Source organism: Tamandua tetradactyla, chromosome 4, assembly GCF_023851605.1.
Source record: "Tamandua tetradactyla isolate mTamTet1 chromosome 4, mTamTet1.pri, whole genome shotgun sequence".
Classification (NCBI taxonomy): domain Eukaryota; kingdom Metazoa; phylum Chordata; class Mammalia; order Pilosa; family Myrmecophagidae; genus Tamandua; species Tamandua tetradactyla.
In genome coordinates, this window is record NC_135330.1 from 36,393,044 (window position 1) to 36,417,787 (window position 24,744).

At 40.6% G+C, this 24,744-nt stretch overlaps 1 protein-coding gene across 6 annotated transcripts in view; it reads left to right on the plus strand.

Moving 5' to 3' along the window:
- The window catches only part of CACNA1E (calcium voltage-gated channel subunit alpha1 E), a 422,025-nt gene that overhangs the window by 110,104 nt on the left and 287,177 nt on the right, over positions 1 to 24,744 (plus strand). The window lies entirely within an intron of this gene.

Consider the following 24,744-nt stretch of genomic DNA (forward strand, 5'->3'; position numbering starts at 1 on the left):
CAGAGGTGTGGGGGTAGGTAGAGTTAAGGGCTTGGAAACATTAGTGTCTAGTTATTGTCTTGTGCAGTAGACATATTTTAACCTGTATTTTAGCTGTGTTTCTAGTAATACGCTGGAATGTACAAATGGAACTTGCATGCGAGCCCCTTGATATATGGAATCGATAGATAGGGATGACTGTTTATGGTTACAAATACCTCTTGCTTTATAAAAGGACTTTCTGAAGTTTTTTTCTAATATTTCATTTTAAATATGAGTTCACGTATGAAGACAGTTTATATACAGTGTTTCAGGAATATATTGTCATAGAAAACAACACACCTGGGTGATATTTTAATGTCCCTAAAATATAATGTGCACTATTAGAAAAAGCCTAAATGAGAATCTGCGCCATTTAGAAATGTTGTAGCTCTGTCTAGAAGAAAAGTAGTATAATATATATGTATTATATGTTAAGATTTTAGGAACTGTTGGTCCTACTGAGTCTATTCATGTCAGAGGCCGTTTGAAGCTTATCTGTTCATTTGTTTTTATTTTGATCTATTATGTGTTCATTAAAGAAAATATAGAAAATACAGAAAAGTGAAAAGAAGAGAAAAATGTTCACTGATTAAGAAAACTTCATTTTGTGGAATTTTCTTCCAGTTTATTCTAAGCATACTTTCTTTTGAATGGTTGTAACTTTGCTGCCTTTTCTCAATATGCGCATATTACAGGCTACTCCATATTTTGGTAAAAATCTGTAAGGGCTGATCAGCAGTTCATCAAAGAGATGTACACAGTTTACTTCTCCATTTTTGCAGTTATTAGACACAAATTGCTTTCTGTTTCTTGCTCCAACAAATAATGATTAAAGATGCTCCAATGTACATTTTTTAGCTGTCACATTTTAAGAGGCAATTTGACATATGGAAGCATTTCTAAAGGAGAAGTCAGGCCATTCTGGTGGTACAGGTTCTGGGAACTCTGATGGTTAGGAAAGATGGGGGAACCCTGGAACCTCTAACCTGAATAAGAGAAGACTCATTAGAACTGTAATGCGTGCCTTTAGATAACACTTGCCATGTGGCTGAGGAAGCTATTCATTTTGACTCTCCATGGGTCCTTGTGCTGGACCCTCACCTGCTTGCCCATGGGGTGCACATGAGGGGTGCAGGTGCTGAGCCTTTGACTATGTTGATGCTCCTCTCTGGTCTCTCCACACTGCCTCACACCTCTCTTTCTCAGTGGCTCTTAAAACCTTGCTGCCTTTGCAGATGGTCTTTTCAGGTCACTACTTTCTGTTGGAACCAACAGGACTTCGCTTCTGCACCTCCTGCAAACCTACCCACTCCTGCAAGGCCTCTGCCCAAAGATTGCCCCTGATCTCTTTCTCTCTCCCTAATTCCTGTGTGAATGCGCTCCTGGGGTAGGAGCTTAGCACTCTGGAGATCCATGCTGAGGGTTGTGGCTCTTTCTCACAGGAATGAAGAATCACATTTATTCTTATCTTCACTCAGTACTTTTATTTACTGCATTGCATCGATTCTAAGTTGTGCATTTTTCATGTTTGAACATCTCTAAGATCAGGCTGTGTCTGACACTTAATGTCATGATATAGTTTAATTGGCAGCAGTTTTTCTTTCTTTCTTTCTTTGCAGTACATAAAATAATGGGGCATCTTACAATTGATGGGATCTTAGATTCAGTGAAATATGTAATAACATTATATAAGCCTCTTACCAACCTAGTGAGGCAGGCAGAGCAGGCATGACAGCCCGGTTTTAGAGATTAGTTGTCTTGTTCTCAGAAAGGTTGAGTCATTTGCCCAATATAACCCCATTTCTTGATGGCCAGGAGTTGGGGCTTTTGATCCGAGGCTGGTGCCTTTAGCCCTGCCTTGTGCAGCCAGCTCTCCAAGCCACACAGTCTTCCCCTTTGCCTTCCTGACACTTGCACCCTCATCTGTTTCTGCTGACAGTTGTTATTTCCCACCTGATCTCCAGGTGTCACCTCACATTCTCCTCCTGTGCACAGGAGGAATGACAGGTGCTGGAGCACGACTCAGTGCCTCAGGGCTGAGGCAGTGCAACTTCTCAGCTCTCAGCGTGACAGGAGGGTGGGGAGGTGGGTGCTGAGGTGCCAGACGGAGCTGGTGCAGGGTGAGACCTTCTGTCATTGACCTGTGCTACAAGGCAGGTAGTGGGAGACCTGGGCCACCACTTTCTACCTAAAGTCTCTGACCTTCTGACCTTGAGTATTCTTAAGCTTATAAACTGAGGGAGTTCATGGATTTGAAAGTACATTTACATCCATTATTTCACCTAATTCTCATAATCCCCCTAAAAGGATCTTTTAATCCTCATTGCAACCAATGAAGAAACTGAGGTTTAGAGAGAGGCTATGCGGACTTATTAGTTGGTCCTAGATTCAGAACTTGAGCCCAGATCTTCAGGTTGCAACTTCCTTCTTCACATTCATTTTCTCACACTGTCAGTCACCTCACAAGCTCAAGAGCTCTGTGGTTTTGTAGATCTGTGATTGTAAGTCCCTTTAGGGGAGAGGGGCACAATCAGGCAAATGTTCTCAACCCACAGCCAGAGCTTCGTGAGTGGGTGAAGAGGACCAGAGCCTCACGTGTTCATCCTAAGACTTTTCTCTGTGGACTTCGAATATAAATCCCTGCTCTGTGGTAAAGATGATACACTATTTAACCCTCAGCATAATGTGATTTAATGCATAAAGGACTGGATCCAAAGTTCCAGTTGATTTCTTTGTTAATTGATTTATTTGTGCATTCATTCATAAAGTCATTCATTTATTCAACACAAGTAGTGTTGCATGCTGAGCCTAAGAAACACCAAAGAGCATGTAATTTCTGCTGAAAGATAGTTAATGGAATTTGCTATTCCTTAAACAAACTTTTGCCTTACGGAACTTGGGATCTCTTTTATATTGGCAGCAATTCAGGAGACGCTGTTTCTAAACTCTTGTCAGGCCACCTGGGGAATTCTAAATTATTTGAAATCATTATTGCGCATTAGTCTTAGTAAGTCATAGAATCTGGACTACATGGGCAAGTGAATAGGGGATAATATGAGCTCAGTGGCTCTTGTAAACCATGGGTTTAGGAATAAAGATGAATAAGGTTCATAAGATGCAGCCCTCTCCCTTATTTCCCTGCTCTCCTAAGCCATGGGTTTAGGAACCCATGCATCTTATGAACCTTATTCATCTTTATTCCTAGTGTCTGACAAGTAGTAGGTACTCCATAAGTGAGTTGAATCACATGCCCCATCCATGGATTCCCTTGCTACTGTTACAAGAGAGACTCCTGAGGGAAACTGGGGGCTGTGGGTAGGTAGGGGTTGTCTGTTCCCACCTCTTCCCCTTAGTTTGGCCGAGCCAGGCAGTATCTCCATTTCTCTAATGTGATATGACTTCCCAGTTTGTTCACATTCTGATCACTCTGTGAGGGAAATGAAAGTTGGGAGCTCAATCGTGAGGCCATTAAGAGGTGTGGGCTTCCAGTCATTTGTGCCTTTTTCACAGGTTGTCAGTGGTTGCCACTTGGGGACTGCTTCCTAGAACATAACGGTGGGGTTAGGATGACTATTAAAGGCCTGCCCTCTTAGAGGTGGCTAATGGATGGGGGAAAGGGGCCAAGGAGAAAGCAGGGGTATCACCAGGCATTAACCATAGGAGCAAAGCTGCCACTGATTGAGCCAGATGCCAAGGATGACTTAAATATATATTTGATTTCAAATCCTAGAAATGGTACACAATAAATATCAGGCCTGATTACTAGCCATACCCCTTTTACAGATGAGGAAGTTTGAAGCACAGACAATTTAACTAACTTGTCCAAAGACATATGACAATTACATGGTTTTGAACTCAGGCCTGTTTGCCCCCAGAGTCCGGGTGCTGCCTCTAAGCCACACTGCCTCCCGAGCTCGGTGATGGCTTTGGCTGCTCCTGTGCTGCCCTAGAAATTAAGTCGATTTCCCTTATGTGTCTTCAGGTTCAGACTAAATGATAAAAAGCATGCTGTTCCTTTCTATTTAGGAAATCTTTATTTTCAATTGTCTGTTTAGGTATTGGTGATATTACGGAGCCACTGTTGTCCATTTTCCCTTTAAAAAACAAAACATGTTCTGCCATCAATTTTGCCAGCTTTGCGGTGGGACATGGCCTGTTTTGACTCTTCTCTCTACTATGGAGTGGATAGTGCAAACTCTGGAGAGTGGGCAGGTATATCTGAGCCTAGGGGCTCTCCCTTTTTTCTCTACTAAGGCCAGGCGCTTTCGTTCTAGAGGCTGCACTGCCCTTTCTCACCTGGAATCAACTTCGAGAAAAGGGCAGTATACAAAAGAGAAGGTGAGCCATCTCCAAGTCCTATGCTGCAGTTTGGTAGAATGAGGATAACCAAGCAGAGAGAGGGAAGACAAAAAGAAAAGGAAATGGGAAAGACAGAAGTGCAGGAAGCTCTGCATGCGAACTGGGAGCTGCCATTGCATGTGCCCAGCTTCCCGCCAGGGGCGCAGGCTGTGTGGTTCAACCTGAAGCCTGTGGAAGGAGGAGGGTATCTGGAGCTAAATATATATCGATAGGTATTTTTAGAGGGTTTTCTGTAAGGAGGCTGCCCTAATACACGAGTTTCCCGAGTAGCTAAAGATCGAGGAAAGCACAGTTTTCCTCTCGGAGTGCTGTCTCTCTGGTGCTGAGAATGTGGGGGAGGTGTTGCAGGCGCACTCCCGGGGCCCCCAGCCCAATTTAAATTTCTGTGATAATTGTATGATAACACTTGGTATTTATATAACATCTCCACACCAGTGCCTGGTGAGATTTTACAGACCTGTCATTTACTCATCTTCTTTGCTCAAGATGGGTGAAGGGGGAAGTAGGATGCACGGAATACATGGGTGGAGGGAGGGAAGAGGCATGAGAACTCTGGAGGTGGGGAAACCCAGGCTGAGTGAGGAGATGTTAGGGCCTTGGGGCTGCTCTGAGGAGCTGAGTCAGTAGAAGGAAAGGTATTCAGTGCCTTTACACTGATGCTGGGGCTGCTTCTAGTCCAGAAGCTACTGCTTTTTAAATTCTTTCTCACACTGCAGTGGCTGCTTGTCTAATGGATCACCACCTCCTCTCCCCACTGGCTATTGTCCATTCATAGCTCCAGACTACTGGAAAAGGACTGCTACTTGCAGCATCTCCTTTTGTCAGACAACATTATTTCTATCTCAGTCACCATTTCTCCATATGCGTGAATGATGGGAAAGAGTTGATTGTGTTACTTAGGAGATAGGAGATAGAAATATGTGTGTGTGATAAAAAAATATATATATACACATATATACAAACATACATGCAATATATATATTATATATACATAAATATTAAGAGATTTCTTATAGGAATTGGCTCACATGACGAAGGGGATTGGTAAGACCTAATTCCGTAGCACAAGCCACAAGCAGGAGACTCGGATAAAGGTGATTCTGAAATCCAGCTTGTCTGAGCTCCAGAGTGCAGGTTGCAAACTAAAAACTCTGATGAAGGTGAAGTTGAATTCCCCAGGAGAAGCTGGCTGGCTGAAGTAGAGACAGAAATTCTTTCTTGTGTCTTTTGATATCCTTAGTTCTGGCTTTTAAGGTCTCCGGTTGCTTGGATGAAGCGCCTCCCCTCATTGCGGAGGGTGAGCTCCATTGCTGCAGATGCAATCATTTGATTTTAGGCGCAAATCCATCTATGAAGTACTGTGACAGTAGCAGTCAGGCCAGTGCTTGCTCGACCATGCAACTGGACACCATAACCTAGCCAACACGACACATGAAATTAACCATCACAATGGGCAAAAGGCCTCCTAGCTCTCTGCTAATAGAAACCTCATTTCCCTCCGGGATACTCCAAATGATAGTCCTTGTTAGTAGTTGAGTGGCAGTTGAGTTGGGATTATTATTTGTAGTAGATAATTTTTGCTCCTATATATGCTCAGTGTCTTCTTTCTATACCATGATACATCATTAAGTCATTCCGCAGATATTTATTGAGCATGTACTGTGTTCTAGGTGCCAGGCATGGTGTTGAGATGGTTTCTCTTTCCTTTAAGGTTTCTTCTTGTTACCCCAATGGATTGACAGGATTTTACTCTGGATAGAACCGAATGGGGCCCTGAATTGGCCTTGGTGTCAATAAGGAGGAGGGAAAAATTATGGCAGGGTGTTTTCTAAATCAGTCCGCCCTTCTGGTCATGGAGCTCCTATTTTAAAGCAGTTAAATACATGCACTCTTATGCATGTACATGACTGTGTATGGAAGAGGCTGGTGGGGGTGAAAATGTTTGCAAAGCAGGGATGGATATAGCACAAATGTTCATTCCATAGTTTTACAAGATAGAATTGAGAACTAAAGAAAGTGTTTAACCTTCCTTTCTGTGGATGATATATGTCTCCCCACGTGGGTAGAGATTTGTGTACTTGTGTCTATGCTATAAATATAGTCCACAGTTAAGTATAAACGTGTTAGTGTGAAATATGAAAATGCAATGGTACTATTCAACGTATGCATCTTGAAGTCAGGAAATAGCTGATGTGATGATTGCAGAGAGGTTACCAAAGGGAAAGCATGAGGTGTAACAGTGGAGATGTTGAAGGGAAAAAGGGGGGTTTGCTGGTCAAAAGAGAAAAGCATATAAAGAAAAGCTAAGTCTAAGGTTACTAAAGCTTCTGGGGTTCATACAGTCCTGAATTTTAGATCAGGAAGAGTGATAGATTTGTTCAACTTTCCCTTATTTATTTATTTTTTCTCAGAAGAGAGAACAGAGGTCCAGTGGTTAAGTAACTTGCCCAGGTGTGTGATGAGCCTGGACTTGGATCCTGGTTTGTGTAATTACAAAACCAGGACTGGGTTGCAGTTATACTTCATTATTCCTGGCAGTGAGAATCTGCTTCTTCTTTAATGTAGTCCTGCCAGTAAGCTGGGGTTGTTAAGAAAAACAGTTTTTTGGCTGGAATATATATGTGCATGCAACTTATATGGAGACAGGTCTAATCTGATGGACTGAATGAGAGTTGGGGCCTTTTGTTCTAATCCTGACCCTAAGGTATGCTAGCTCTGTGATACTAGGTGCTATGTAAGTCAGCTCAGCCTCAGCTTCCTTATTTTTGAAATGAAGGTAATTTATAAAACCTGCCTTGCTATATTTTACAACAAACAAATACATAAGATGATAATGCTGATGATGACAGCTTCTGTTTTATCAGGGGCTTGCAGATATTGTTTTAAATATAGAGGCTTTCATATATATTATTATAAGTATAGATTTGGAAGGTAACACACATTATTTCTGTTTTATAGATGAGGAAACCAAAGCTCAAAGAAGCTAAGTGACTTGCTTGAGGCCAAATAACAGTAGCTATTAGTAAAGGGAGGGATTGGCATTTTAATTCTGTCATCAACAATTCTAAAGCTTATACTATATCTACTGTACAGCACAACCTCCTTAGCAAAAGTCCTTTGAAAAACAATAAAGCAATATGTCAAATCAGTGAACAATGCCTTCCCTAAGACAGTGATATTATGATGACAAATTTAAAATACACTTAAAGTACCTTGAGCACCTTGAAAAAAGGGTGTATCTAAATTGAAAGTATTCAAATGTGATTCTGTAGACCTCATTGAGAGTAGTCATTTATCACCATAAAACTTGTAAGCATAGAACCAAATTTCACTGAATCCAATGCAGATTACATAACTATGGGTAATTTAAATACCTCCATTAGTTGCCATTTTCTTTCAAAACAGAAGTCTTACAACAAATTGAACATAGGCTATGTCTTATTTTCTTTTAGTAGTGCATCTAATTTTAGCAAAATTTGTCAAATCCTCCTACAGTTATCAACAACAAAGAAATTCTAAGAGTAAAAGTTGACACAAAGGCCTTCATTTTTAACTTTATCAACCATGAAAATATTACACTTCTCTGATTTCCATCTGTTTGTCTTCCTTTTCTTTATGTTCTTCTTCTTGTCTCCCACTCTCCTCCCAACTTGACACAAAACATACACGGTCAGGAAGCTCTGACCCTTTTCTCCCAAGTCTGAATGTTGTGAAGGAAGGCTGGAGAGAATGCCTTTTCTCATTTATGTTTCAGTCCTCCAGGAGGAATGTTGGATCCGAGAGACCGTGCACAGAGCTCCAGTTGTACCCTGAGGAGAACTGACAGGAAAGGCTGAGCTCTGACCAACCCCCCCCCCCCGCCGCCCCTGCCTTGTCTTTCATTTCCCTCCGTCTCGGCTGCCGCTCTCCTGTCAGGAGTCCTGGCCTTGGTGGCAGAGTGTTTAGGGCAGGGGTCGTGTTCGTGGAAGCAGAGTGATGAGTGTGTCCGCTTCGCACTTCAGATCACATTTGCAATGACATCTTGTAATTTACATCCCCGTGGGGTCCCACACCCCTCACATCCTCCTCCACCATTCCTGAGCTGGTCCCTGGGGAGTAGTTTTTTAACCCACGACCACGTGAGTGGCCATGGAGGGGCTGAAAGTGGAATTGAACTGGTTTGGGATATCTTTGTTGTTAAGTCGTAAAACGCTGGGTGTGAGGGGGAGGCAAGCTGGATGATGCCACTCGAGCCACTCAGGGCTGAGCATGCCTCGTGCCCATATGTGAAACTTTGAATTATGGGGCGGGGTGTGTGTGTGGGAGAGACAGGAGGGAAGGATAGAAGCAGCAATATTAGTTGAGCATCTCCTACCTTCCAAACATTGTGCTGGCCACTGGGGATTCAGGAGTGGACAAAGAGATAGTTTCTGTTGTCTTGGAGCTTGTTCTTTAGCCAAGAATACAAATATTAAATTAAATTTAAAATTAATTAAATCATTACAGGTGTATTAAGTGCTGCAAAGGGGGAAGCAGAGGGTGCTAGGGAACTTTTAATCGGGGACCCTAACCTAATGTAGGGGGAGGAGGGTCAAGAAATTGGTGTTGAGGTTGGAGACCTAAAGACTGAGTAGTTGCTGGCTAAGAAAAGAAGGGACGAGAAAAGGGACAGGATGATGAGAGTTTTAGGCAGAGAAGAGGGCAGGTGTGAAGGGCTGGAGAGAAGTCATGGCAGGTCTGGTAAACAGAAGGGTGGCCAGTGGGGCTGGTGGTGTGGTGACTGAAGTGAGAATAACATGAGGGAGGTAGGGCCCCATCATGCAGGGCCTTGAGGACATCTCCAGGGCTGGTCAGTGGTTCTGGAGCAGGGAGGTGACCAGATTTGCAGAGAATGAATGGGGTGGACGATGTTTGCTGAAAAGGTAGCACAACTGCCCTGAATGACTGTGCCTGTTCAGTGTTAGGGAAGTAGAATCGATGTCCTCAGGGAGTCCATCTCTTCCCTCTTGCCTCTTCCTTCCAACACTGGCCCTCAACTATAATTTTGTTTAACCTATTGGAGCTGAACCAAAACCCTGTCTGTGGACCTTATAATCTAGCCCCATTACATGCTAAAGATTTGTTAACCTTGCACAGAGTAGAGACATAGTCCCTGCCCTCTGGGATCACACTCTAAGCATCTCCTACTGATTCAAATAATGGGTAAGAATTGATGAGTATGTGGGCTTTTATTTTTGATGTTCACTCGAGAAATTATTTTTAAAAAATGCCTTGCTGAGAACATTGCTATGTGATTATTATGATTTTATTTCTCTGATACAACAATAGTCAACAGATCAGGCCAACCCACATGCTTGTTTATGGGATATTTCTCTATCGCTTGCTCCTTAAACCCATGACACATCATGATGCTGAATCTGTATCCTATTCACTCTGGTTAATAACCACCATAAATGTAACATTGTGTGATTTAGGGGAGCTTAGAAATGTAATTTACCCTCTAGCCACTCCCCAGCTGGGAAGGGGAAATAGAGGGCCTCTGGTTCTTTTCCTGAGTGACAATGTTGTATTCTCTGTTCTAGAGGTACATCACCCAGATTTTTCACATCTGAATTCTTATACTTGAGATAGGCAGATATTAAATGATTACCTACCCTATTCTACTAACTACTTTAATTCCACATTCTCTCTTCAGCTGCGTGCAACCAGCTCTCCAGTGTTTCTGCCTCCTGCTACCTGCCCTTTCTCTGTCTTCTTCTTATCTCCTTAGCCCTTCTCTGTTTTCATTTTTTACCCTGGTTCAGAATGAAAGGGTGGGTGAGTTGGGGGTAAGAACTGGCAAGGCTGGTGCCAGTGCTGTGGTTGTGGTGAGTATGAGTCAGGCGGATTCCAACTGAGCCGTAATTAGAGCTTTACCTGTTAGAATAACTCTGCCTTTGCCAGCAAACAAATAAATGCATAAACAAGTCCAGGTATGGGGCAGAATCTCCCTTGCGGGAATATGGTCAACTCCAAGTCTGACCAGCTATTATTACAAATGAAGGAAGAGGGGCCCTCCTCATTTCACCCTCCCTAACTGTGACAGATCAGAAGTGAGACGAAAGCTTCAAGTAGGCACCCAGGAATTCAAACTTTGGAATCACACACTTATGGAAAGTTAGAAGTAGGATTAGACCTGAAGAATCATCTCGTCCTTCTGTTGGTGTGCAGCCCATGGCCGTGGAACTCTGGGACACCCCTGGAATAATTATGGAAGTTGGCATGCATGTGCTGGTCACCCCCAGCACTGTTCGTTGTCTGTACCCTGAATAATGGTTCCCATAAATGCATACTACAATCTAATTGTTCAAAAGTATGTCGATACTGTTGTGATTTACAAAATATAAATATATTACAAAGCATCGTTGGATAAATACTGGCTTTTGAAAAAAAATTTAGTGGTTAACAATTTGGGCGTTGTAGATGAACAAACCAGAATTCATGCCCCCGCTTTGCTATTTACTAGCTCTGTGGTTTTAGGTGAGTGACCCACCCAGTTTCTCTAAGCCTCAATGTCCTTGTCTATGTTTTTAAAAAGCAGGGGGTGGGGGGATAATAACAGTTGTGGCACTCTATTAATTGAAAAAGCTTTTCTAGTGGTAGAGTGAGTCTTGAAGTTTTTACATTAAAAAGGGAGCCTCAGGGCAGGCCATGTTGGCTCAGCAGGCAGAGTTCTCGCCTGCCATGCCAGAGACTTGGGTTCGATTCCCGGTACCTGCTCATGTAGAAAAAAAAAAAGGGAGCCTCAAACAAGTAAGGATAAGAAATGTTGATGGGTTTGGTGTACTCCATTAACACAGAGGAAGGAGTTGAGGCACAGGGGGCCTGAGGGGCCCGAACCCCAACCTATGCCTGGTGACTCTTGTCTCCAGTTGGAAGCCCTTATGTAACGCAACAGACGGGATGTAACAGTTCTGGGCTGGGCAACTCAGTCTGTGGGCTTTTAAACAGTCACTAGAAGGGAAAGCTATGAAACTGGGCCAGTGGCACCCAGATCTTCACCCAAGATTAGGTATTCCAGGTCAGCCTAGGTTTCTTTGTCTTTGTATTAATTAGAAATGGCTTTTTGGATAGTTCGCTTTTACTGGTTGCTTGCCCATCTTTCCTCCACCCTGCATGTATACCTGCCTTGCCTGTCTTGTTTTCTTAAAAATAGATAAATAAATAAATGAATAAATAAATCTGATGTTGATTGTATACACTGGATGATTGTATGGTGTGTGTATGGTGCCAGTGCTGTGGTTGTGGTGAGTATGAGTCAGGTGGATTCCAACTGAGTCGTAATTAGAGCTTTACCTGTTAGAATAACTCTGCCTTTGCCAGCAAACAAATAAATGCATAAAAAAGTCCAGGTATGGGGCAGAGTCTCCCTCTCGGGAATATGGTCAATAAAATTGTGTTTTAAAAAAAGTAAGCAGAAAAAAAATGTGTGTTTTTTTCAGACTTTTTCAGTTTGGATATAGAACTTGATTTGATTACTGCTTGAGGGAGGAGAGCAATGCTAGACCTTGAAAGATATATCCCTGTTCCGTGAAATTCACCAGTGGGAATTTATAGATTCATGATAAGGCTGAGAGAGACATTGTAGGTGAACTGAACAGGGCAAGAAGGTATAAAACAGAACCTACAAAAGCAACTTCAGCTATTGGTTGCTGTAAGAGGATGTGGGGTGGGGGGAAAAGGTGGTTCATTTTCTTTTATCAGATTCTTCCTGGGATATTTCTTTTCCATTCATCCATCCATCTGTCAGTCCAGCCAGCCAGCCACCCAGCCAGTCAGTCATCATGTATAATTTATTAAGTGCTTCATGAGTGCCAGGTACTTCATTTGGTAGTTGAATATATTTATCAGTAATGAATAACACTGATATGGCCTCTGCCCCTATGAACCTTGTTGTCAATCCAGGCTTAGGGAGGTATATGACTAGTCTCGTGGTGCCTGGATTGCAGCTGGTAGTATGGAGAAATAGTAGTTTCATGGATGTATACCTTCTATTCTCAACATCAAAGCACCTCAATAATGCTGCCTAGTGGAAAGAATAAGGACTTTAGTGTTGGGCAGACCTGAGCTGTCATTCAGGCATTACTTTAGGCAATTTATTTAACATTGAATTTGGCTTTTTAAATCTAAAACACCTTCCTTGTAAGATTGAAGTACTAGATGGAGCAGTGCTAGATGCTTTAACAAATAACCCTCCAAATTTCAATGAATTAACACAGAAGTTTGTCTCTTGCTTTTAAACAGGCTCATGTGTTCTCAAAAGTAGAGGTGATTTTGGTTAGTGGGTGACTTTCCTCTGCTTGGTGACTGAAAGACTCTTCCATCCCCTTGAGTCTCATGGCCCGCATCCCCTCAGTGGAAGTAGAAACAGGATGAAGAAGGCATATACTCACTTCTTACCGGTCTTGACTTAGAAGTGATGCACAATGTCTGTTCACATGCCATCTGTGAGGACTGGCTTAACCTGGGTGCAGAGGAGACTGGGATGGCTAATCCCTAACTGGCAGCTAGGGCAGCTGCTGACCAGCAACAACCCTATACTATGGAAAGGAGAGTGTCAGTTTTGGAGAACAGCTCATGATCTCTTCATTTTCTATGTGAGGGTTAAATAAGAAAATGCATGTAAATTGTCAGATGTATAGTAGATACACACAAAATATTTTATTCCATTATTAAGGACACCTATTAATTCAAGAAATGTGCAAGACATTTTACCAAACATTAGAGCTCAAAAGATAAATAAGAAGATATCTTCCCTCAAGGAGCTTCAATCTGATACAGAATTTTATATATCTATATATGATTTTAATTTGAGCCAAACCCCATTTGATCAGGAAAGAAGGCTGTGGGAATAAATTTGTTCTGTTCTGTCCACTCAGCTGTCTGTATCCACTTTCTATTGAGTGCTTACCACGTGAGCGGTAAGAGGGATAGCGGTAGAGTTAAATGAAAGGGAAGTAAGAAGGCCCCTGGGATTTGGTTTCTTTTTGCCCTGACATCCAACTGTTGGCACTTAACACTGAATGCTAGTGGCCATGGAACCCCTTTTTGCCACATCTTTCCATCAGGCCTTAAAGATAAGAATGAGAAACAAATAATTTATTTTATTTTATTTTCGTGTTTTTGTTTTCTTCCTCAGTCATGAAATGTGAATGGCCACGACAAGTAAATTGGAGTCAGTAGCAAATGGTTGTCATGGATCTTTAGGGAAGGATTTGTTATTGTGGCCTTAATATTAGATTGGCCCTTGGGTGTGTCAGTTATGCTGCTCCTTCTTGCAGCTTAAAGACCTGCCTTCTGTATGGCATTCCGCAATTGGATGTAAGAGAGCTCTGTCCTTTCTCAAGAGAAGAGGCCAGTTTGGTTCCAAGTTCATGATCCTAAGGAAAGGAGGTTCAGAAAGGAGTTGCCAGAATTATTCAACCTTGGTTTTCCTGTGCCCAACTCTGGTAAAGGGTGCCTTGGTTCAGCAGTTGGCCTTTGTTGTGGTGATATAAGACCAGGCCAGGAAGGATGGGGGGGGGGGCTGTAGAGTGAGGGGGTGGGATGGATGGGGTAGAGAATGGAAAAGAGAGCTGAGATCACCTAGTTACTGGCTAGGTAAGAGCTGACAGTCAATGCTAAGTATTGCATTAAACATTTTAAAGGATTTTCTCATTTAATTTTCACGATAACTGCATGAGGTAGGCTCATCACCACCAGGAAAGGATCTGTCAGTTGCCCCATGGCACTCTGCTAGTGGGTGGTAGAGCCAGATTTCAAATGAGGCAGTCTGACACCAGAGGCCACGTTTTTAACCACCATGCTGTACTGCCTTCCTAATATACACAGCCTGCAGAAAGTACACCTGTAGCATGGCAACTGCCTGCCCAGGCCTTTTGTTACTCCTGATGCATCTTAATTAACAAAGGTGAAAGGATGTGTCTATTGGTATGTCAAGATCCGTTCAGGGGGAAATGAAATTCACTACTTGGTTTTAGTTTTTGGGGAAAAAAAGTTCTTCCATTGAAAGAGATTTTAAAAACAACAAATTATTGAATTTTCTATGTCATTTTGATCTTGAAGTCATTTTGCCCTTTTAGCCCTGTAAAAATAGGTTAGTGTTACAATACAGGACAGCTTGGCAGAGTGGAAAGAACAAAGGCTCTGGATTAGACAGTTCTGAATATAATGTCTGAATCTGGCTTTATGACCCTGAGCAAGTTTTTGTTAAACTCCTGAGCCTCAGTTTGCTCAATGGGGAATTAAGTGTTCAGAGGATCTGCAGGCATTTTATGAGGATGGGATGATAATGCTGTATGTAAAACATCTCGCACAGTACTTTTCACACAGTAAGATTTCAATTAATGATATCTGTTACTGTTTATTAGATTATTGATGAGGAAAGGGAGGGACAAAGTGAGAAAATATATTCTCTGAGTTACTCTGTTCTTCATAGAAACTCTTGATATAGTTGTCTTGAGGTTGATGCCCCTGTATTTTCATTCTCTTGTTACTTGCCTTGGGCTGTACTAGCTTTTAGAAAATACTGCAATCTTGGGTGGACTTCAGGATCCCAGAATCACTTTGTATTTGATCAGTATTCCCAGCTCTTAGTTTACTTAAAATACAGGTTTCAAATGATAGTTAAATTATACTAGGGTTTAGTAGTGGTTCAGTGGTAGAATACCCGCCTGCCACACGGGAGACCCAGGTTCAATTCCTGGCCCATGCACCCCCCCACCCCCAGAATGACTCTGATCACTTGATGCCAATAAAACAGGTCTGCCCCTAATAAGGCACAATTTCAGTTAACCATGAACAATACCAATACTAGGCTGATCCATGTGGTCCTCTTTATCTCTCCTCTTTTTGGAATTCTCCTTCCAGTTCTGGTTTCAAATTTACCTACTCCAAAGTATCTATCCATTATTATTTGTTCCTAGTTCCTTATTTATTTCCCATCCTTTTAAACCTATATAATTGATATACCATGATAGTTCTATGCTTTTTTTGTGTTGCTTTTTAGTAACTTGAGCCATCTTCTCTTAAAGGAAGAACATAACACAATATTTATTGTAATAAATGATTCATTTACTTTCATTCCTTTGATTTATTGTAAACTTTAGTATTATTATTTCTTCTTTTCTTTCCAATATATATATATTGGTTTTGACCATCCTTCTTATAATCATCAACCAGATTATTAAATTCTTTTGGTGAGTTCTTTACTTTTTATCTTTTTTGTTTGCTTTGTCCTCCCCCCCCCCACTCCCTTGCAGGCTTGTGAGCATGTATACACATACAGCACCAAACTTGATGCTGAGTTTGGAGTAGATCCTTAATATTTATTGTTTAACTGACACTTTTGATAGTCACACTCAGTTAACGCAAATGAGAACTTATGTGTTGTAATGGAGAGCTCATCCAGACTAAAATTGACCACGTTCTGGTACTGGTCCTTACGGGGTGGTATGACTGTATGCCTATTGCTTAACCTTCCTGAGTCTTGATTTTCTTCTCTGCAAAAAGAAGATAGCAGGAGGTGCCTTACAGGGGTGTTGAGGAGATTAAATGGAGCAGTATATGTGAGAGTGTCTGGCCCCTTACTTGCTGCACCAGATCATGCATTTCTTTTGATTTCATGACAATATTAAGAATCTAAATATAGGAGGAAAATGGAAAAACCCTATTAATATCCTTTACATGAATCTTTTCTTTGGAGTAAAGTCCACCACCAAAGAGAATAGTTTATGCTTTTCTCCCCGTCTGCCTTCCTCCTAGTCCTTCCAATCTTCAGTAGTTATCTGTATTCAGGCCATGGTACTGCAGAGAGTGGAGCCCATTAAAGTTTGATGGTGTTTCCCAGAGCTGCTGGGCAGGAGAGATGAGATGGAAAGAAGAGAAAAAATAAGAAATTTTGTAGCTCTTGAAGAATGTAGGAGCAGGCGTGTTGGCTTATGAGCTGTGCATATGTGTGCCTGCCTTTGGGTCGTATTTATTCCTGCCTGAGGTTACATCAAAGTATATCTGCATTTATACTTTCATCCTTACCCTTCATATTTTATCCCTTAGTAGTTTTCCTTTTTTTTATCAGTGATTTGATTAAAAGACTTTTAAAGGGCTTTATTTATATAAACAGTTCCAGGGCTGGATCCCTCTAGTCTTTCTTTAAGCTGCTCCAAGGGAATCTCCCTTTTCTTCTGGCCACTTCATTAACATCTGTAACTGTTTACCTGACTGGTTTGGCTTTTTCTTTACCAACAGGTCCCAACCTTAATGGTTTTCTGAGAATAAACTCCCCTAGGTCTTCAGTCCTGCAGACAAAGCCCAGGCCTGAATGGCTATTTGAAAGTGAATATCCACAGCAAGAACAGCAACTCTGCCCTTATTTTTCTCATGTTTCTGGCCTTCTACTGAGGAGCCAGACCCATTTCCCAAGAGGGTGAACCAAGACCATCCTGTCAGTATTTATGTGAAGGGAGGAAGGACAGTCTGTTTGATGATTTTTGAAAGGCAAAATCCCCTCAAACTTAATAATATATTAAAAACAAAAGAAGTCAAGAGAGTACAGAAATCATGATGATGATGATGATGATGTGTGTTAGTGCAAAGAGACATTCCAGAAAGGGTATCTTCACATACTACAGTTTTTAAAAATTTTTTTTCTAGGTCCTTGACTTTTTCTCTTTGTGCAGGAAGTTCTTTCCTACAAGTTGACTCTCCTTCCCAACATCACCATTTCTTCCAGTGTTGTGTCTGTGTGAGTGCAAGGGAAAGACTTTGAAGCTGATCAGGAATGCTGGGTCTCCTCTACATTCTGCCAGCCCATGCCAAGGGACCTCAAGCATGCTGCTTAGCCACTCTGGGCTGGAGTTTATTCACTAGAAGTCTGGAAGTTTTGGATGGATGGATTGTATGGAGTTTTGAGCTCCCTGAAATTGTGTTAAAAGTTATTATACATGAGCAATTTTCTGCCAGGGTTTGACACCTTTCATTAATAACCCTGTGATGTACATTTTAGGGTGAGTCTATCAAACAATTTCTAAGGAACTTAAAAACTTGAGAATGTATTTCGGTCTTTTCATCATTTCTGTCATAGGTACTTTTTTGATATGTTTAATGTCTTTATCAACCCTAACATATAGTTGATCCCCAATTCCTTATTTTTCTATCTATTTCTACCCTCTCTTCCTTTGACTGGATCTTCATCAGGTCATGAAAAGCATTGTAACCTTACACCCAGCCTGAAGTTTATCCCTGCTCTGGTCCATTATCACATGTTCAGTTGTTTAACTGCAAGTTTGATAGTCATAAGTTAACTCAAATGAGAAATTGTGTGTTGTAATGGAGAGCTCATCCAGACTAAAATTGACCGAATCCTGTTAACTGGTCCATATCAGGGCCTTCGGGGAGCCTTTCCTTCCCAGTTTGGTGTGGCAGGAATAGCTCTTTTGTGCCCTAGCTTCACACTCCATACTCTGACCAGCTGGAATCTCTTCCTCTCTGCCCTTATGCTGTTGCCCACCTTGTCTAGTTACTGTGGCCAAGGGCTTCTTCACCCCAGCAAGGTCAGGCCCTGTGTTCTTTCTTATCTCAAATCTTCTTCCTCTGTCTCTTTACCTTGCTGTTGACTTGCCCAGCTTATATCCTTCCTGCCTTTTACCAACCCATGCCCATGATGTTCTGTCTTTTGGGAATGAGCTCAAGATCCACTGACTCCTCTGGAAGGTAGCCTTCCTACTTTTTACCCACTCAGCATTTGTCTGCATTTTCCGTCCATAAGCAGACACTGTGTTCTGTCTTTTGTTATTCTTCTGGCCCTCGTTTTTTACATTGAGATGAGGGTGGGAGCCATATTCTCTTTTCTCTGTTCTCTAGGGTGATTTGAGTGTTCTCAAACATCTAATAGATGCTTGACAAATGCAAGATGAGTGACTGTGAAAAGCAAGGGTCTGTGCATACCTGCCTGTGGGATGAGGTGGGAGGAAGGTGTGTGGGACTCATGGACCCACCTTAAGCCTTATACTTGAGGTCCACTCATACCCTGTCCAGGGTGTATTTCCTGCTACGTGAGGCCACGTAGCAGGAATAAAAATATAGGCAATGATTGAACCTTTGGCTCAGTAGCAGTATGTGTGTGGGCGCTGAGCTCACAGTCTAGCTGTGGGTGGAGAAGCTAAAGGTAGAGAACAGGGTAGCTGGAGTGGAGTCCTTTGATTAGGACTCTGGGTGAGGGCAACAGTGTTTCTCTTCTCCTGTATTAGACACAGTCCATATTACTTATCCAATGAATGTAGAGGAAGTTCTTTACTTTCTCTTTGCACCTTTTTTTTTTTAAATAAATGAAGTATTAATACTGTCAATTGTCCGCATAGCAGGATTGCTTTTCCTTTGACTTTTCCTGTCTTACTGTCTCTCTGTAGTAGGGCCTCTCTGTCTCTGTCTCTCTTCCTTCCTCCTTTCCCCCTCTCCTTCCTGAACAATTAGCAAAGTGTTTGGTCTTTGGTTTGGATGAATAATTAATTAGAGGCCTGTGAATGATTCATAGACCATATGCTGGGACAACAGGATGTGTGTGTGTGACACCAGCACCTCATGGAAAGTTCAGAGGCTTCTGCCTGGCTCGGTGGAGGGACTGGTACAGACCTTCACCCGGGGAGAGGGCAGGCTGCCCAGGCCTTTCCTTCATTATTCTCTCAAAGGTGAGAGGGCTGGAACTTTTCCCAAAAGAGCAAGGTTCTACACAGGAGTGTGCATTTCAGTTCTTCTAGACTAGTGGTTCTGTTTTTTGTCAGGTTAACCAATGAAGTGGAATTTATCCCCTTTAAACCAGCTAACCACTCCTTTCAAGATGGGATGATTAATTTGATTTTCAAAACATTCAAGGAAAAGAATTATCCTGCTTTTTTTCTTTGAATTAAAGTCTTTCAAACCTTGCAAGTCAGGAGACAGTTTTTTCCCCTCTAGGTCTTAACCTAGATATTCCCTGGTACTATACTAATGCTGTTTCACTGGAGATAAAGACCACCTGGTCACTGTATAGCTCTTTGCCTTTAAAGACTGTTGTTAAATACTTGTGTGCAGGAGACTGACATTCCCTCTCTACAAAATCTCTCAGTTACTCTTCTTGTAGTGGGGAAGGTGGGACTCCTAAATATGCACTAATTTTTGGAAGCCAGCTAAGGAAAAACAAAAGGTCTTTTTGAACTGAGGCCATTGTCTTTTAGGGAGTCAGACTCTACATTTTATTATAGGAGTTTAGACAGAGGCAGCCTAGAAGCAAAATCCAAGACTCTGGTGGAGGTTTGGCAGTATGCTTATTGGTCATATAGGTTTTTACAGCAAGGCCATAAAGATATTCCCCTCTGTTTGCTCATAAAACTTTAAGATTATGCTTATCATATTTAGATCCTTAATCCCCCTGGAATTTATTTATCTATTTATATGATTTATTTATTTTTATATGCTGTACGGCAGGTTCATATGTCATTATTTTTCCATGTGAGTATCCTATTATTGCAGCACCATTTGTTGAATTTTTGTTTGTTTTTTTTGTTTGTTTTCTTGTTTGCTTTTTTTTGGAAAGTGTATGGACCAGGAGTCAAACCCAGGTCTCCCACATAGCAGGCGAGAATTCTACTACTGAACTACCCTTGCACACCTTGGAATCTATTTTTGTACATTATGTGAAGTAGGAATGTATCTATATGCTCTTCCATAGTTTCCCAACACCATTTAGTTACTAGTACATCCTTTGTCCAATGGTTTGTAATGCCACATGTTCCTATGTAATGCCACTAAGCATAAGTTCCCATATATGCATAGTCTGTTTTTAGGCTCTATGTTCTATTCCATTAGTTATGATTAGTCTATCCTATTAATGACTATATTTTTTATAATGGTTTTGAAAACTGATCATGCTAATCATCTCCTTCCAATTTATCTTCACAATTGGCTAATCTTGGGCATTGCAGGTTTATGTGAATTTAGAATCAACTTGTCAAAATCTTTAAAGTTTTGTTTGGAAATGCAGTGGATGTACCAATTAATTTGGAGAGAATTGACATTTTCACCATGTTGAAACATCTTACCAATATCTTTGTATTTATTTGAGACATATTTTAAGTTTTGTAAGAGTTGGGGATTTCTCCATCCAGGATTTTCACATCTTTTATTAAGGTTATTCCTATGTATCTTATGATTTTGTTGCTATAGTGAATGGATTATTGTTTTTATTTGTATTTCTAATTGGATGTCGCTAGTGTATAGCAGCGTCATTGCTTCAGTTTGTCGATGTTAGATCTAGCAATTATATAAAGCCTTTCACTAATTGAAATCATTTGTTTTAAATTCTCTTGGATTTTCTAATGTAGAAATCACCTTAATTGCAAATAACTGTAATTACTTTCTTTCCAACTCACCTACAATATATTTCATTTTCTTACCTTATTGCACTAGCTAGAACTTCCAGAAAATTGTTGCACAATGGCAGCAATAGAAAGCTTTTTTTTAATCTTATTCTTGACCTTGGAGGGAATATTTTTGAAGTTTCACTTTTAAGGCATGTTTGTTAATATGTTGTGGTGGATAACTTTTATTAAAGAAATAAAGGATAACAAACAAATTAGTTTGAATAATAGCACAGTATTTTCAGTTAGTTCATGAACTCAAAGGTTTTGGAAATTCATTCTGTAGAAGGCTAAATATTGAAATTATTGTGAATGCTGTTCAAAATGCTGTTAAGAAATTTAACATTAAGGAGACACTTATTTATTTTTAGTGTGATAATATGTGTTCAGTTCTGGTGGAATGTGATGTTATTGTATAAGCAGAGTTTTCACTAATTTAAGAAACCTGTGAAACAGAAACCCATGAAACAGAAACCTATAGAATGGGTTGTGATGGGCACATGATTCTTAATCACAATCAAACAAGGTGTGTTATTCTACAAGTTGAAATAGAAGCTGTGGGCAAATAGAACCAGTAGATTAAGAGTAACAAAGAACATTTGAAAAGTCTATCAGTGAGCAAGACAGGAGGAGAAAGAAGTAATTAGAAGGTAAGAGAACAGAAAATGTGGCAGCAGAAGTAAATCTTAATAACAATCAGAATAAGTGTGAATAGATTAAACTTACTGTAAAAGACAGAGCCCCTGTGATTTTTTAATTCTAGATATGTAAAAGACTCATCTAAATAAAATGACACTGGAAAATTGAAAATAGAGAGAATGATATAAGATAAAGTGGGCAAATGCTAACTAAAAGAAAGTGAAGATAACCGTATTTTTTTTAAAAAAGAATCAGGGTGAAAAGTATTAAAAGGGACAGTGGTAACTATTTCATTAAGATAAAGAAAAAATCAATCAGTAAGATTGAAAAGTTGTGACTCTTTATGCTATCTTCAGCATAAATGTCTGTTAAAAATTTAAAGAGGTTTAAAACTTGTTTTGAGCAAAATGCAGCCAAAATTCAGAGAACTATAAAATTCAATACCATTTTAGGTATTTAGGTCGATATACAAAGTAGATTTTCAAAGGCTTGAGCATTTTATAAAAACTGAATGTTGATGAGCAGCAAAGAATAAAAGCATGTGCAGCAGTTCTGACATATTCTTTTCTTATTCACCATCAGTCTCTTCACAAAAGTTTTGTAATTCAGGGACTCTGTGCATTTCTAAAAATATATGAAACTTTTGATGAAACCACATTATATGTATGTGCGTGTATGTGCAAATGTGTATACACGTGTGTATCAATATAGAAATACATCCCTACCCACCTGACTCCTGCACACATATATGCATTTATATATACATATATGCTATAGTTTTTAACAAAGGTTTCAAATAGAAATATATATGCACACATGTATAATTACCTTTAAAATTTCAACACACTGTTTTATTGTCTTTTACCCTTTGTGGCTGACGACAATTCTAATGTCAACCTAATTATTTCTTTAAAGAAAACCATTTTTCCCCCTCTCTTGAAACTTAAGAATTTTTCTTTTATTTCTGATATTCTAAAATTTCACTAATATGTGTCTTATATGATGGGCTTTATTTATTTTTTATTCTTCATGGCAGGGGTTCCTTACTATCTACAGATTCAGATCTTTACTCAATACTGAGGCATACTTTTGAATTGTTTCTCCTTTCCTTCAAATTTCTCACCTTTTTAAAAGAATATTGCCTTCTCTCCATTTTATCTTGTCTCTATTTCTACCATTCATTTTATATGATGTTGAAACTTCTCTATACATGCTCTCTCTTTCAACTTTTTAAAACACTTTTTATCTTTTTATTGCTCTATGTTGATTTCTGGCAAAATTCCTCACTTCTCTTTTTTAGTCCTCTAATTCAGCTGTCTATTTTGCCATTCAGCCTATTTAATTATTTTTTATTTGCACTATCTCTAGCTAATTTTTATTAAATGCTTGCAACATCCTCATGATCTCACTGAAGGTTGCTAATTATATGATTCAGGCTCATTGAGTGTCAGTTCTTTTTTGAGTTTGTTTTCTCTAGGGGGTATTAGGTTTCCTCAAGCGTTTGGTGAGTTTTGAATGCAATGTCATCTTCTGTCTGTCATATCTGTGCAAACTGCTTGAAGGGAGAAGGAAAGTGCTGCAAGGGTTATAGTCTAGCAAGAGTGTGGGAGGGGTGAGACTTGCTGCTGGGCGGGCCACTTGATGGCCTGTCATCTGAGTGAATGCACTCCTTGTTCTCGCAGACACTGCCCCATCTTTCTCACCCAGCTTCCATGCCTGCCGCCCCTGCTTAGAGGCAGATACTCCCTTGTTGCTGTCTGGTCCACAGTGGGCAAAGAGGAATGAGTTAAAGTGTTTACTTGATCTTTCTGTTATGATACCCAAACTGCCACATAAGTGGTCACCCCCAGATACCTCTCCACACACATGGTGCCGGGTCCACATTTCATAGCTGTCATACCCTCCTTTGGACAATATGGCTGTGGTTTCCTTTGAAAACTCAGATTGCATCTACTTTCCGTCCTGAGGATATTCTTCCAGTTTTCCAAAGGTTTGTTTCCCTTCTTGTTTTCCAGTGTGATTATTTTACAGATAAATAAAATGATTTCTGGGAATTCGGGGAAGGAGGAAGAAGCTACAGTGCGGGCTCAGTTTGCTGTTGGAAGGAGAGGTTGGGCAATTTCATTTTTCTCATGTTCAGAATGAGGATGAGAATGAGGATGGTGACAGCAATGCTGCTGCTGCTCTGGTGGTGTCCTTCCCTCGAAGAGCGTCGTCAGGTGCTGCTATAAGTGCCCGTTCGGTTCGGCGGCAACCCTGCGGTGTAGGTCCTGTTGTTGTGGCCGGGTTTTTGGATGAAGAAACTGAGGCCTAGAAAGGTTAATTTAGAAGTCAGAGCCAAATAAGTGGCAACCTGTAAAGCACTTAGTGTGGTATCTGGAACATACTAAAACCACAAAAACATGGCAGCTATTCTTTTTGCTCAGAGCCAGCAACAGAGCTGACATATAATGGGCACTAATATGTGTCAAATGAATGAAAAGACCCCCAAAAGTTATATTCCATTCCATTTGCAGGTTTCTTGTAGAGGTAGTTGGATAGGAAACTGTCCTAGTGCTTGCCTTTGTAATAAAAAAACTGGGGATTTCTGGACATTGGCTACTAGATCCCTGCTCTACCAACTTCCATTTTAGATTTTTAGGTATTGAATTCTTGGTTCTTTTTCCACTTTTTTTCATGTAGTATGATTGCAAATAATCAAATCAGTTTTTTTTTATGTCAGCTTTTTGTCTCATGTTCAGAGTACTGAAAACCATATTAACTACTTTAAGGGAATTTTCAATCTCAGTACTAGATGTATATATGCATACACATTTACATATACCACGTGAGAGAAATTTCCTTTGTTCAGTAGTACTATATTGAGTACCAGCGTCTTCTTCAGTGTCTGTCTTAAAGTGGTGTTCGATAAAGTGCTGTTGAGTAAATGGACTATATCTCCTGTGTTATATGTAAATATATATATGTGTATATAAGAATGCCAGTTTCAGCTTCCCTGAGTCTCATAGTCTAATGAAAGGGAGAAGCTTATAAGAACTAGAACTAGAATAAAACATCACAGTAATGCTTACTGAATATCCTGGGAGCATGGAGGAAGGAGAAGGTAATTGTGTTTTGTGGGAAAAAAATCACAGAGGAGGTGATGTTTGTTTAAGCTGGTGTTAAAGATGGGTGGGAGGTTGCCATGAAGCATGTGGAATGGGGCATGCAAGCAAGGAAGGTGGAGGATATCACCAGATACAAAGCAACCAGAGTAGCAAGATCTTGAGAATCTGCTAGGTGAAATTCTTTTCAGTGATATAGTGTTAATCTGGAA